The sequence below is a fragment of the Echeneis naucrates genome, unplaced genomic scaffold, assembly GCF_900963305.1.
Source record: "Echeneis naucrates unplaced genomic scaffold, fEcheNa1.1, whole genome shotgun sequence".
NCBI lineage: Eukaryota > Metazoa > Chordata > Actinopteri > Carangiformes > Echeneidae > Echeneis > Echeneis naucrates.
Genome location: NW_021780168.1, coordinates 1,273,569 through 1,288,042, shown reverse-complemented (window position 1 = coordinate 1,288,042; position 14,474 = coordinate 1,273,569). Strand labels below are relative to the sequence as shown.

Genomic DNA, 14,474 nt, shown 5'->3' with positions numbered 1-14,474 from the left:
AATTAATGTTGTTTTTGTGAATTAACCCTGAAAGGGGAAAAAGAGAGGAAAGAGAATAGAAGTCAGATTGAGCTCCAATTTTTACCTCACATGATCTCCTCCAAAGAGTCTTTGCAGCCACTTCCCAGTTGTGTTGCAGTTCCAATGGACTCCCGTTCAGGCTTTTACCTGAATTTATCTTATACCTGAATGAAACCACTCCCACAGCTCCCTGTCTACTTTGTTCGGGCGGTTTCAATGGTCTTGGTAATGGTTTGTAATGAAGAACACATTTAGTCCATCAGGAACAGACAACGATCCTCTTAAATTCATGAGGACCGTTAGCATATGATGAGAGGACAGCTAACTCTGGTGATTAATGTTGCTGCAGCTGATCTGAACAAATCTTTTCAAAATGGCTGTCTTTGTTGTTGTTTTTATTCCAACCAAAACTTTTTTCCACCAAATTGTTAAATAAACTCTCTGTCCTGGTTAATCCTTGGACGGAATGAAAAACATTTGAAATCACAAACTCTGCCCCAACTAATAGCACTTACTGCTCTGAAAACACAAGTCTGTTCTTCAGTTGCAGAAATGTTGATGACAAATTCATAGATTTAGCTGATCTCAAGAAATCATTAAAAACGGGTCAAATTTCCACCAGAGCAACCTCAAAGAATTAGAATTAGAATTAGAATGTTTTTATTGCCATCATACACAACGTATAACAAACTTTAAAGACAACTCTGTGGTACAAAATATAATTATAAAATAAGAAAGATAAAAGATGAAGTAAAAAATAAAATGTATGAATATATTTACAAAAGAGGCCAGTAAGAATATATGTACAGTTGAGAATTAGCATGACTGTAGATAACGGTGGAAATAAATAAAAAAGTAAAAAAACAAAAAGTAGCTATTACTGAATTTAACAGTTAAGGTAACATAAGGTAAGAAGAAAGAAAGGACACATTGACAGAACCACTGTGCTTCATACCAGGACACAGCAGCGTGACTCATGAATCATCATGAATCATGTTCGGGAAATGTTTATGACAAGTTCATGACTTTGGCTGATTTAAAAAAATAAATATAAATAAATAAAACATTCTGTCCAAATTGCAAACAGGACAACCCCAAAGAGAACACTCATGCAGAAAGGAATCAATAGTGTCTCTGACTGATGTGATCTGAGTTAGAAGACACTGATTGTTTACTTCTTTATTGTCTTTGTCAGTTAACGCTGCCCCAATAATCAGCATTTACTGAATCCAAGTGAATCAAGTCAACAAACACGTTGGATAATTAATTGTGACTCTGAACTTTTTTCCAGGTTGTTGAATAAATGTGTTGTCCTCCTTCAGCAGGAAGTTTCTGTGGTCTTGGTAACAGTTTGAAGAACAGAATGATCAGACAATGATCCTCTTAAATTCATGAGGACCGTTAGCATATGATGAGAGGACTGTTAACTGCAGTGATTAGAGATTAAGGTTGTGTTGTTGGAGCTTCTCTCAAGAAATCTATTTAAAATAGCAAATCATCTTTTTTTTTTACTGAATTTCTGAGCAGGACAACCCCAAAGAGAAGCATTTATGGAGAAAGTTAACAAGCAGCTGTGTTGTGTTAGAAACACCAAACATGTCCAGAAAAGACAGACTGTTCTGTGTATTTCCCTGAAGAGTTGCCGGACTGTGTTCACACCTTGATTACTGCCATCACAGTTCACCTTTTGTGTCTTTATTTTGTTATCCTTCACAAAATTTTATTTGCTGGCACAGAGGCACGAATAGAAAAATGGCGAGGGGGGCTGTGACTTGGTTCCCATCATTCATATTAAAGAGCCGTTCAAGAGACTCTCTGTGATCTCTGTGAACATAAATCTTTACCTCGGTCTTCTGATCCAAAGTCAAACACCTTGTACTTTGGGCCATGTGGGGTCTGAGTGTGGCCCATTTTAATGTCCTGTTGTCAGTTTAGTGTCTGTTCTTGTCATATTTCATTGCTTCAACATTCATCAGGATGAAGGCAGCATCAAGCAGCAGAGGTCAGTGTTGGCCATGACCTGATCAGATCCACCTTCTGTGGAGGAGATCTGAAAAACCTCACTTATTTCTGTAAAATGGACACAGTTTAGTCTGTTCACCTTCACACAACTTCCCAACCACAAAGGGACTCGAACCCTCAGTCTTCTGATCCGAAGTCAGACGCCTTGTCCATTAGGCCACGTGGTCACTGGACCTTTAAGTCATTGCAGCTAATGGTTTGTTGGTCTAGGGGTAGGATTCTCGCTTCGGGTGTGAGAGGTCCCGGGTTCAAATCCCGGACGAGCCCTTAGTGTTATATTGCCAATATCTTCCCAAAGTTTGTCTCCTGTGAAAGCGGGTCACCACATTTCCATCTGCTCAACACAGCAACAACCACTTTGTCTTGTCCAGAAACTGCAAGCAAAAGCTGTAATACAGGAAGTGATGAGCAGGAACTCCACTGAGAGCAAAGCACTGCTGGGGTTTGAATGCAAGACAAGACTGTTTACAAGACAAGACTTATTGGATACTAATACATACTAAGCCAGCAGCCTGCCATTGAGCTAATTCCGCTGTGCTAACATGCTAGCGTGCACAGCTCACTTGGGAGAGCGCATGGAAGCTGTAGAGTGGACAAATAGGAATTCTAGTGTTTCACTGGTAAGATTCAGGTTCCACCGAGAGTTGAACTCGGATCGCTGGATTCAGAGTCCAGAGTGCTAACCATTACACCATGGAAGCCTGCAGGCATAGGCTCATTATACAAACAAACAAATTTCGAGATCATTCAAGAAGGACTTGAAGAAACCGAGTCAAGAGTTAGACTCATGTTTATATTCCTGCGTTCTCAAATGGACACAATGATATTTACCATTTCTTCATCTTCAGACTGAGTATCAACTGCAGCTACAGAAGAGGAAGTAGAAGGCAGAGGGCTGGACGCCAGTGTGGATGTGCTGGGGGCATGAAGGACCTCCAGCACTGTGGGATCATCTTCCTCCATGTCATCCTAACTCAGATCACACCAGTCAGAGACACTATTGATTCCTTCTGCATGAGTGTTTCTCTTTGGGGTTGTCCTGTTTGGAATTTTGACAAAATATTTTATTTGTTTCTTGAGATCAGCTAAATTCACAAATTTGCCATCAACATTTCCTGAACTGAAGCACAGACTTGTGATGTGAGATGTGGTTGGAATTGAAACTTTCTGCTGAGTCTTTCTTGAGTCTGTTACCTCAGACCACTGAGCCATCCTGACACGTGTGTCCAGCTGCCAGTCTCTGGTGAGGAAACAGAAAAGTTAATGATAACTTTGATAGGACAGTGTCAGCTCAGAGTGCAAAGCTTGGCAGTGGTGGGATTCAAACCCACGCCTCTGAAGAGACTGGAGCCTAAATCCAGCGCCTTGGACCGCACGCACGAACTCTGGCTGACTGTGATGTTTCTCATTTCAGCCCACCTGGTGTTGGTATCATCTGTCACTGTAACTTTTGTTCACAGGGAGATGAAAAGTGCCTGACTTAGTGGATTGGTTTTCATTGATAAGAAACAAACTGGCAGTGGTGGGATTTCTTCCCAGAGCTCAGGTAAGAACTCTACAATTGTCTTTTCTCTTTTGCACATTAAACTGTTAAACTTAAGTTCACTACATCTAACTCAGCCTGTACAGATGATTCAGTAACAGCTAAGTTATATTTAGTCCAACAACTGCTGTCCATTTCTACCACAGGAGCCACAGGCTTTAGAGTTTTCAGTCCTAACCCTTGATTTTAATTACAACTTCATCAACATTCATCAACACAGGCTGATGTTCCCTCTGTCCTCAAAGGGACTTCACCAAGATTGAAACCTGCCATGTCAAGCTGTCTCTGATCACTAACATCATTGGCTTGATCTCATATCAGTCAGATATTTCTTTATTTGGACATGTGCTTTGACCATCAGGGGCCAGTTTGTTCTGTAACATTGCTCACAATATTTAAACAAAAAGCCCCATATGTATTCAAAAGCAGCCCAATTTCCATCTTGCGAAACCCAATTTCATCAAAAAAGCCCAATCTGGCAACAAATTAGAGCAGTTAACAGAATTATCACATAATTTGTCCCTCACCTGTCTCTGTGACACAATTATCAATGTGTTCGGCTGTTCACTGAAAGGATGATGGTTTGAGCCCACCCAGGAACGTGCTTTGTCTTATCCACTGGAAACTTTAGTCGACACATGGAAGATTTGATTTGGAGAAGGTGTATGACCGGGTTCCCAGGGATGTTCTGGAGTATGGAGCCATCCCATCACTATATGACAATAAGCTTCCCTTTCCCCGAGACAACTACAGGGTGTAACAGATGAACAGCTGTGGTGAGGACGGGTTACAGGCCTGTAGCTGGAGGACTTTGGCACATCGGCCTGATTTTGGGATCTCAGGAAGGAAAACAGAGGTAAAGTTAAATTGTAGACACACAGGTAAACTGCAATGGCCGGGAATCGAACCCGGGTCAACTGCTTGGAAGGCAGCTATGCTCACCACTATACCACCATTGCATGGGAATGGCCAAAATCACAGCCCTTTTGTAGGACTCAGAGTTATTGAACCTCCTACCTGGAACACCCTGCAGGTGCATGATAACATATTTATGTCATGGGGTCAGTAAAGAAAGGCATTTTCCCTGACTGGGAATTGAACTCAGGCTGCACAACCATTTTTATGGACTGAATTTCCATCAAAGGCTCACATACTGAATTAGAACGCTGTCAGTGGAAAGAATAGTTTAGCTCTGACTTTTGATTGCACATCGGTGCCAGTAGATGCATCTGTGAGGGTACCGACTGAGACCTAAGGTGCATGATAAGTTTAATTAATGACCTGTATTCAAAGCCATTTTCCCTGTCACCCACATGTATACTCAGGTAAAGTATGATATAATTACTCACCCTGGCTTCAGTGAGAATGTGGTCAAACTTCATTGCAACAGCCATGCGCCCCTCTTTGCAGGGAGGATTCTGGGGGTCAAGGGTGTATCTGTTGTCCATTGCAACACAGACAGATACAGACAAAAAAAAATAAACAAACAAAATGATCCAGACTAACAGGTGGACAAACAAACATGTTTGTTAAAAATGTTCTATGTTTATGACGCCACCGTAAACATTACTGTCTTAGTGAATGATAAATGTGGTGGGAACATGTTGAACTCAAAGCATCTCATAAATGCGGTGTGTAACATTTTGAATGCCATTAAAGTCTTGCTGCTAATGGCTCGTTGGTCTAGGATGATTCTTGCTTAGAGTGCGAGAGGTCACAATCACAAGTCCCTGACTGCCAGGGTTCTTACCTGAGGTCTGTCTTCTGTAAAAAGAGGTCAATCACCACATGTCTTTCTGCTAAACACAGCACCAACCACTAAATATAGTTTCTCTTCTCCACATGCGCAGGTAAAGTTTTTAATACAGGAATTGATGTTTTTCCTCAGTTTGTTTAATTGATGTGCAGGAACTCCACTGAGAGCGAAGCACTGGTGGGGTTTGAATGCAGGATGTCCTGTGACACGGACCAGGAAAGTGGCCTAAGATGGAACATCTTAAGTTGAGAATGTCCAACGATACATGAGGGGAGAAAGATGTGCGGCATTAATGACCTGGCAAACCACATTTGTCATTCAGTAAGACATTTCCAATCACTTGTAGCAGATTCAAAGGAACCTGTTCAAGTCAGAGAACACTTCCTTAACTCTTGTTGCCTGAACACAACATTGAGCAGTCCACTGCAGGAACCTGCTGAGTTCTGACTCCCCCTTCAGATGAGATGAGGAAAAAAAGAATGTTCACGTACATAAAGAAGATAGAATGTTCAGGCATATAAAAAAGAATGTTTGTGTATATAAAACAAGAATGTTGATGTCCATAAAAAAGAATCTTCGCGTACATAAAAAAAGACAGAATGTTCGGGTATATAAAAGAAGAATGTTCATGTGCATAAAAGAATGTTCATGTCCATGAGAAAGAAAGAATGTTTGTTTACATAAAAGAGAAAGAATGTTCGCGTATATAAAACAAGAATGTTGATGTCCATAAAAAAGAAAGAATGTTCGCGTACATTAAAAGGAAAGAATATTCATGTCCATAAAAAAGAAAGAATGTTTGGGTATATAAAACAAGAATATTCATGTCCATAAAAAAGAAAGAATGTTCGGGTATATAAAAAAAGAATGTTCATGTCCATAAAAAAAGAAATTTTTGCAAGAAGATACCACCTTTCTTCCAAAAGCTCAATGAGCTGCTACAGGTGAGACTTGAACTCACAACCTCAGCATCACTCTGCAGGTTAGTGTCATATATCGCCGCTGGCCGATTGTGCCACTGAAGCCTGTGATGTGTTTCTGCTAACACACATCACAGCAGCACATCCAGCAGTAGAAGGTTCAGGTTTGAACCAGCTCGAGGGATCTACTTTCCTGTAGCTTACTTCCTGTGTTTAGTTCCAATGTTTACTGTGAGATCACTTCCCCCTGAATCCTGCGATTCACAGCTTCCACCAAATGGAGCAAATAAGACACAAAACTTATTGTGATTTGTGAGTCTGAAGAGCTGCTGCCTTTGATACATCGCCTGATGAAGTCATCTGATGATGTCACAGTACTCACAGAATGAAAGTCTTTCCTTTGAACCTGCTTTGAAAAATTTCCAAAATCACATGTGATTCAGATGTAAACACAAAGGCTGCCCCACTGTCACCATTCAGAGCAGCTGAGAAGATTATTGATCATTCATTGATTATTAATGATCACCTCAGAACCAAACAGTGAAAGAGTTCTGCTCTCCAACACTCTGATCCCTCAATTACCGCTCCACATTATCCTGCTTAGTCACTCGTCACTCAGTCTTGTCTAACACTCTGACATTTCACGCTGACTGGTTGTGTGTCCAAAAGGCTTCAAAGACATCTTTCTGCCATTCTCTCCTCCAAAACCTTTGGTCACAGCATCCAGGTTTCTCATAATGTGACATGGGTGTCATTACTGCTGTGAAGGTGGTAGTTTGGCCAAGCGGTCCAAGGTGCTGCATGGGTTCGAATCCCATCCTCGTTGGTGTCACTTTAGTCTGTCGGCAGAATTATCCAAAATGTCTGACTTTAGGTCCATCGTGAATGATCTCTAAATGTGTTTGATACCCGTTGAAGCTTAATTCAAAGGTTATCTGGATGTACTGCATCTGCTTTCAAAAACATTGTCAGATCTTTCAGTTTTTTCTACACAAGACTCTTTGGAGATACGGCAACAAGAGAAGGCCAAAATAAGGAGCTTACAACTCCAATACCAGTTAGTCAGAAAAATATGATGAGCCAGGTCCACTGTGACAAATAACAAAGGATTTTCTTTAGCATAAAATAAACTGTCACATTAATGTCCTGAATGTGCTGTGTGTAAATAATGAGGTTCATCAAAACAAAACGCCACACAAGTCAGAACCAGAGGTGGATGATGGAAACCATCCTCTGCTAAGGGGTGCCTCTGAAGAGACTGGAGCCTTAATCCAGCACCTTGGACCGCTCGGCCACACTACCACTGGGTGGATGGCTAAATTCATGCTGACAAGAGAAGCGGGGTGACCAAAATCTTTATAGTTTGTACTGTGTTTGGAGGAAGAAAATTTCATGATTTGGCAGGAGTCATGACTTTGTGGGATACTTAGGATGAGGTATCTTCAGCATTCAATGAACATTAGTCCCTTTACTGGCGGTAACCCTAACCCTTCAGATTATGAGACTGACACGCTGCCTGCTGCACCAACGAGGGCTGGAACCCAGAGCAAGTAAAAGAGTGAGATGGAGGAGAGCTGTCAGTGTTTCAGTATAAACATACATCATACAGCCCTGACCACTGTTGTATCCAGACAGAGCTGACATTAAAACAATACAAAAAGAAACTCCACCCCTTTATCATCCAACCCAACTGTAGCATACACATTACAATTCCATCATCACATCCTACAGCTAAAAGAGTGGTGCTGTGGCTTAGCTGGTCAAAACGCCTGTCTTGTAAACAGGAGATCCTGGGTTCAAATCCCAGCAGTGCCTTATTGTTAATGTTAAGTATTGTTTAAAAAAGGAGTGTGAGCAAAGTCCAAGTGAAGCTCCTGCTGGCTATCAGAAGGGATTTAGAAGTGAAATGTCCTCGAAGTACTTCATGAACCAACATCAAAATGCTGGAAACACCGTGCTGTTCGGTGGCGCCGGTGCGTGTTTGTGTGTATGTGAATTCATGCACATGAGTGGCATTTGACACTCAGGTCAGAGTGGGCCGTACAAACATAGGCATCACATTTGCAGCATTTCAGGCTTGTTTTGTTGTCTCTTTTCAGACCCAGATAGGCTTGGAGGTCTACCAGGTCCAACTCTCCAGATGAAACTGCAGAGAAACTGGCAGTACTGATGCTGAGCTGCTTAAAGTGTCTTACTTATAAACAGGACATCCTGCATCCAAACCCCAGCAGTGCTTCACTCTCAGTGGAGTTCCTGCTCATCACTTCCTGTATTACAGCTTTTGCTTGCAGTTTCTGGACAAACAAAGTGGTTGCTGCTGTGTTGTGCAGATGGAAATTTGGTGATTGACTGCTTTTCATAGGAGACAAACTTTGGGAAGAGTCATGATGGTCAGGAACTGATATTGGCGACAGAACACTAAGGGCTCATCTGGGAGTTGAACCCAGGACCTCTCACACGAGAGAATCTAGCGAGAATTATACCCCTAGACCAACGGGCCTTTTACAGCAAAATAATTTAAAATGTTTTACACTGCAGTCAGATGTTTTCTGAGGGGGACAACTTTTCAGTCATCAAAAATCTTGACCGGTGCATCTACTGGCACCGGATGTGCAATCAAAAGTAAAAACTAAACTATTCTGTCCAGCTACAGCTGCGTCAGGTTAAAAACCCGCTCTGATTTGAATGCTCGCCTTTGATGGAAGTTAAGTCCATAAAATGGTTGTATTGTTGTCCACACACTCCCTGATGGTCTAGTGGCTAGGATTCGGCACTCTCACTGCTGCGGCCGGGTTTGATCCCGGTCAGGGAAAACTTTTTTTATTGAAAAATGCAGGTGATTGAGCCACTAACATAAAAATGTTATCATGCACCTGGGGTTTTCCAGGTAGGAGTTTCAACGAACTTTGGGTCTATCCCTGAACTCTGAGTATTGGATTCCAGAACAGCCACTCTGGCCGAGTGGTTAAGATGGTAAAGATGGTGGTAAAGATCCAAAGAGGATGTAGATCAGTGGTAGACGTTCATCAAAATGACAGGACATGCTAGTGGTAGGTCCATTGTTGTAAAGTAAATTCCCATACCGGTGAGTCGAACCCGGGCCACCTGGGTGAAAACCAGGAATCCTGACCGCTAGACCATATGGGACTCCAAAGGGCTCAATTTAGGCTCCAGTCTCTTCGGAGACGTAGGTTCAAATCCCACCACTGCCAGTTGCCCCAGCTGTGCGGTACGCTCGACCACTGAGCTACATCCCCTGCATGGTGTGGCAGCTTTAGCAACTTTAGCTAACCAGATGGCTTCTGAGCTCCTGTGACAGCTAAAACACTTTAACGGTTAAGGAGTTCAAACACAGCAAAACATACTGAATGATAAAAATTAAGATTTGAAGAAGGAACTGAGCTATTTCAGCTGGATGCCCCTGTTAATGCTGGATGTTCTGTTCACCATCCACTTCTCCAAAGTCCCACAGTGGAGGCTTCAAATTCACATCTCTCACAGTGTTATCATGACAAGAGAAAGAATATTTGGACAGACTAAGGTGAGCTGAACACAGACGAGGAAGGGATTCTAACCCACGCGTGCAGAGCACAATGGATTAGCAGTTTATCACCTTAACCACTCGGCCACCTCGTCATGTTTGTTGTCAAAAAGGAAGGTCAGAGAGTGTGCTGTGTCTTTTTAACACGCAAACAAAGAAATGCATACTTGTGGATTCAAAAGATTATATCAGGATCTGACCTTTTCCTGTTCCATCAGTAACCATCAAAGGAGATGCTGATTCTGTGATATCACAAAGGTTCTAATGTAATCAGAGAGATCAAAGACTCCTCCCACTTTTTTGTCATGACCTCCACAGTAGAGTGCACTCTGTTAATGAAGCTCAAAAGACAATCATGGTCCTGCCAGATACCTTTGAGTTCTGCAGACAGAAGCAACAACAAAACTGGAACTATTTGGACTGAACTGCACGTTTAAAAAAGACGTTTGCAAAAAGAGAAAAGACAATTGTAGAGTTCTTACCTCAGCTCCGGTGAATATTTGTTACAGGTGCTGCAGGAAAACAGAAGTCTGTTTCAAGACTCGTGAGTGGCGAATTTCCAGCATTTAGTTTGCATTTAGAGCCAGGTGATCAGAATGAGGATGCAACTTTAAGGAGGAGATTGGAGTTGTTCTTGGGTATTCAGACAGGAAGTGTCATTTATTTAGTGTCATAACATGTAGCGTGATTCTTGTGCTGGACGTCAGGAGTGAAGGCAGTAACTCCAACAGTTCCAATATGATCAGGACTGTGGCAGTAAAACAAAGAAGCATGAAACCGGAACGTGTTGTGACAACAACAAACGTTGTTGGCAGGATTTGGTTAAGTCCATCGCCTTAACCACTCGGCCACAACAACCACGCGCACCAATGCCAGCATTACTCAGCATTTCCAGCCAAGATATCTGGAGAGAATTGGACCTTTTGTTCACAGGGAGACAAAAAATGCCCGAATTAGCTGATTAGTTTTCCTGACAAGAGGACAAACTGGCTGGATTCGGGGACAAGGTGCTGAGTGGTTAAGGCGATGGACTGCTAATCCATTGTGCTCTGCACGCAATTGGTTGGAATCCCGTCTTCGTCGGTGGTTGCTTTAGTCCAGATCTTAAATCTTTCTCAAAGGTTTGAAGTGATGTGTGAGTCTCAAGAGCTGCTGCCTTTGATATATCACCTGATGATGTCACAGAATGAAGAGAATTAAATCCAATGTGTTTTAAAGAAGTTCAGAGTGTTTCAGAGTTTCTGACATGATACAGACAGACAGATCCAGTGTCCCAGAGAGAGAAGAGTCCCGACACTCCCTGATCTCACTGCGGAGTGGTCACATGGTTCATGTCATCCTGCTGAGCTGAGCGGAAGAGAGCTACAACGGAAGTCCTATGGGAGTGTGGCCATTTTGTTGAAAAAAACTATCAATCAAACTAAACAGAAGTTGAAAACCTGCTCCCTGCTCTTCCTCCACCAATGCTCTGCTCCACTTCTTGTGGGTCGTCCTCTCCATATTTAGCTTTCTGCCAGGAACTCAGAACTGAAGAAATATTTTAGACATCAAATGAAAAATAACATGAAACCAAGTTTCCCGGTTGGGGAGCTACAGAGGATGTTGGAGAATCTCTGTAATCTGCACAACATTAAAATATGACTGTTATAGTTGGCTTTGTTTAAAGACAGCATGTATCCTTACTCTGTACTTTTCCACTGAACCTAAGTTTCTGTTTTTCATCTGTCCACTGAGCTCCTGTTACACAGTGTGTGTCCTGAAGGTCCAGAATGATAAGATAGCATTTATAGAACTGGTCTACAGACCAGGAGGAGGATGAAACCGTTCTATCTATTCAGCTACAGTCGGTCTGTTACAGTAGATACACACCCACAACAACACTCACACACATTGTTGAACACATTCTAAGAACAAGTCATGGACAGTGGTTGGCCTGTCCATGACCCTGTTACTGGCCAGTTATATTCGGTTAAAGCCAAGTTTGCGGGTTCAAGCCCCATAATGGCCACATGCAACCTCTCGAAACTTGATTTCTTCTCTCTCTCCTCTCTGTCTGTATGAAACCCCATAGACTTCAATACACTCTGACTTGTGAAGTGGATGTGGTGGTTAAAAATTACACAAAACTCCAGAGGACACTGCGCTCTGAACACAGCGAGCAGAGTGGCGCAGCGGGAGCGTGCTGGGCCCATAACCCAGCGGTCGATGGATCGAAACCATCCTCCGCTGTTTATACACACTACATGAGATTTTCAGCAGCAGTATGCCTTTCTTTGTTTGTGTAACAACAGCCTGAGCTCTGGTTCTGACTTTGTTTTGATGAACCTCATTATTTACACACAGCACATTCAGGACGATGGTGATTGACCTTGTGACATAAATAAGTTATCATGCACCTGCGGGGTGTACCAGGTAGGAGGTTCACTATCCAAAGTCTGTCGTATTTGAAGATGACATCATTACAATAGTAGCAATGCCATACTGAAGCTGCACTAGCTGAAGACGGAAGATCTTCAGTCTTCCACCGTATTCACACTAGAGATGATTTTGCACCATCATCTTTGGAAGAGTTTGGTTCACATATTTTACAAAAGTCTTTGTCAGGAGTGGGATTTGAACCCACGTCTCCATTCAGAGACCAGAACGCCCTTTAGTGCAGGAAGGAGCTAACCTTGAGTCTGGCGCCTTAGACCACTCGGCCATCCTGACATATGGAAGTAGCTGGTACTCTCTGATGAGGAAACTGGCTGAAACTGCCCACATGTGTTTGGAGTGACCCCCTAGTTCAGTCTCTGGCATCTCCGACGTCGATAATGAAGCACAGGAAGTGCTTCCTGTGTTTCCTCTCTCCCTCCCTCACTCAAAAGAGTGTTAGACAAGATAACACTCTGATCTCTCAAGTATCCCCTCAGTGTAGTCATCCTACCAAATTACTAACTGAACACAAACATATATGTGATGACAAAACAACAGCCATTGAATGCAACTTAAAACCAAAAATCTCCCAGTGTTTTGCCCCACCCCCATTTTTTAAACCACACTTCAAAAACATCATAATGAAGTTACAGCCAAAGCCCTGAACAAATACAGCAGGTCTAGACCAAACTCTTTATGAATTATTTTGACTATTATTTTGAGAGCAGGAGGAGGGGATATACAATACATTAAGTTGAAGAGTCTGGGGTTCATAACGTCAAATGATAATGATATTATAAAGTCAACAGGTGTCTGCAATGATAAAGTCAAATGAATCAGATCCAGAATGAAGGGTTCTTTTTAACCGTCTGACATCACAGACCTGCTGACATGGCAAAAGCAGTGCAAAAGTTCACTGCAAATCGCAGTGAAAAAAAAAAAAAAAAGAAAAAATTCACTGCAAATGCATTGCAACATGCAGCGCAAAACCAACACCACACTGCAAAATGCAGTGAAAAGGTGAGGGGAAAGAAAATACACCACACTGCAAGCGTGCTGTAAATTTGACTGACATATAAGCTACCTTTTTAAAAAATATCTGAATTCCAGGAAGGCTGACTGCACATCTGAAGGCTCTGTGTTAAAATTCAGTTGGGATCAGTGCTGGTGCTCTCCAAGTTTGTAGCTCTACAAGGCCTCATGGTGACAGTTTAATTTGGTTAATGAACTTAATGAACAGCGTTAGAAGAAGACTCTGAGTCTGACTACAAGTTTTTCTCCAGGTTGTCTCTGAAACCATGTGTGTGTCAGTGAATACTTGTGCTCCTCACAGTTGGGTGTCATTTTCTCAAGGTTTTGAAGTATTGATGAGTTAGTTACATCTAACCTAGCCACGTTAGACAGGTATCTGAGGAGCTCAGTCATCTGGGAGAGTCTCTGAGTAGAAAAGCTGCTCCTTTCTGATGCTGGCTGGGGGGCTCACAGTGGGCGGAGTCTGCAAACTGTAGTGAAAGTGCACATCGTTCTGCAGCTCTCAACAGCAGATGCTGCAGTGAGCCCCGTCCCAAAGCCCTCACCTGTTCAGTCTATTTATGAAACATTTCAGAAGTCTCAGTCTGACCCCTGTGGTTCATACTTTACAGTTTGTTTTCAGTCAGACCTGCTGATCTGCAGTGATGGGCTGTGTGTGTTTATTGGGGGTGTAGCTCAGTGGTAGAGCATTTGACTGCAGATCAAGAGGTCCCCCCAGTTCAAATCTGGGTGCCCCCTACCACTGCATCTTTTCATGTGCAAGCACAAGCTCAGAACCCAGAGGTCAATGGATCAAAACCATCCTCTGCTATTCTAACACACTGAACGTCTCATCATTTAGCTGGAAAATGTCAGGAGTTTTTCAGCAGCACTGATTAACAGGAAAACATGCAGAATGTCATTTATCTCTTTCTCCAGTAATGTGTACAGTTGTCACTGTGCTGCTCCTGACTCAGTGATGCTGTTGGATGCTTATAGGGCCGCCGTTCTTAAAGTGTGGGCTCCACCCCACTGGTGGGGAACAGAGACATGACAGGTGGGGCGTGACAAACTGGAGGAAATGTTCTCATCCTCTTAGATGAGTCCTAACTCAGCTCTGTCATACCTTAATGCCTTGCAGATTACAGAGATTCTCAAACATGGTGTGTCTCTACCCAAATGGGAAACTTGGTCCATGGAAACAACAAACCATTGTTGGCAGGATTTGAACCTGCACGGGGAAAC

At 42.6% G+C, this 14,474-nt stretch overlaps 1 protein-coding gene and 8 non-coding genes across 9 annotated transcripts in view; 4 read left to right on the top strand and 5 right to left on the bottom strand.

Annotated features, from left to right (window-relative positions):
- Positions 1-14,474, top strand: part of LOC115038392 (NACHT, LRR and PYD domains-containing protein 12-like) — an 82,469-nt gene that overhangs the window by 59,539 nt on the left and 8,456 nt on the right. The gene's annotated exons all lie outside the window — the stretch shown is intronic.
- On the bottom strand, positions 2,138-2,210 carry trnar-ucg (transfer RNA arginine (anticodon UCG)). The gene has a single exon. It is a non-coding gene; the product is annotated as a tRNA-Arg (tRNA).
- trnap-cgg (transfer RNA proline (anticodon CGG)) lies at positions 2,239-2,310 on the top strand. Its single transcript has one exon. It is a non-coding gene; the product is annotated as a tRNA-Pro (tRNA).
- trnaq-cug (transfer RNA glutamine (anticodon CUG)) lies at positions 2,673-2,744 on the bottom strand. The gene has a single exon. It is a non-coding gene; the product is annotated as a tRNA-Gln (tRNA).
- trnag-ucc (transfer RNA glycine (anticodon UCC)) lies at positions 4,474-4,545 on the bottom strand. Its single transcript has one exon. It is a non-coding gene; the product is annotated as a tRNA-Gly (tRNA).
- trnat-ugu (transfer RNA threonine (anticodon UGU)) lies at positions 8,004-8,077 on the top strand. Its single transcript has one exon. It is a non-coding gene; the product is annotated as a tRNA-Thr (tRNA).
- Positions 9,337-9,409, bottom strand: trnae-uuc (transfer RNA glutamic acid (anticodon UUC)). The gene has a single exon. It is a non-coding gene; the product is annotated as a tRNA-Glu (tRNA).
- trnal-caa (transfer RNA leucine (anticodon CAA)) lies at positions 12,402-12,512 on the bottom strand. The gene is made up of 2 exons: positions 12,475-12,512; positions 12,402-12,447 (listed from the first exon to the last, which is right to left on the bottom strand). It is a non-coding gene; the product is annotated as a tRNA-Leu (tRNA).
- On the top strand, positions 13,915-13,988 carry trnac-gca (transfer RNA cysteine (anticodon GCA)). The gene has a single exon. It is a non-coding gene; the product is annotated as a tRNA-Cys (tRNA).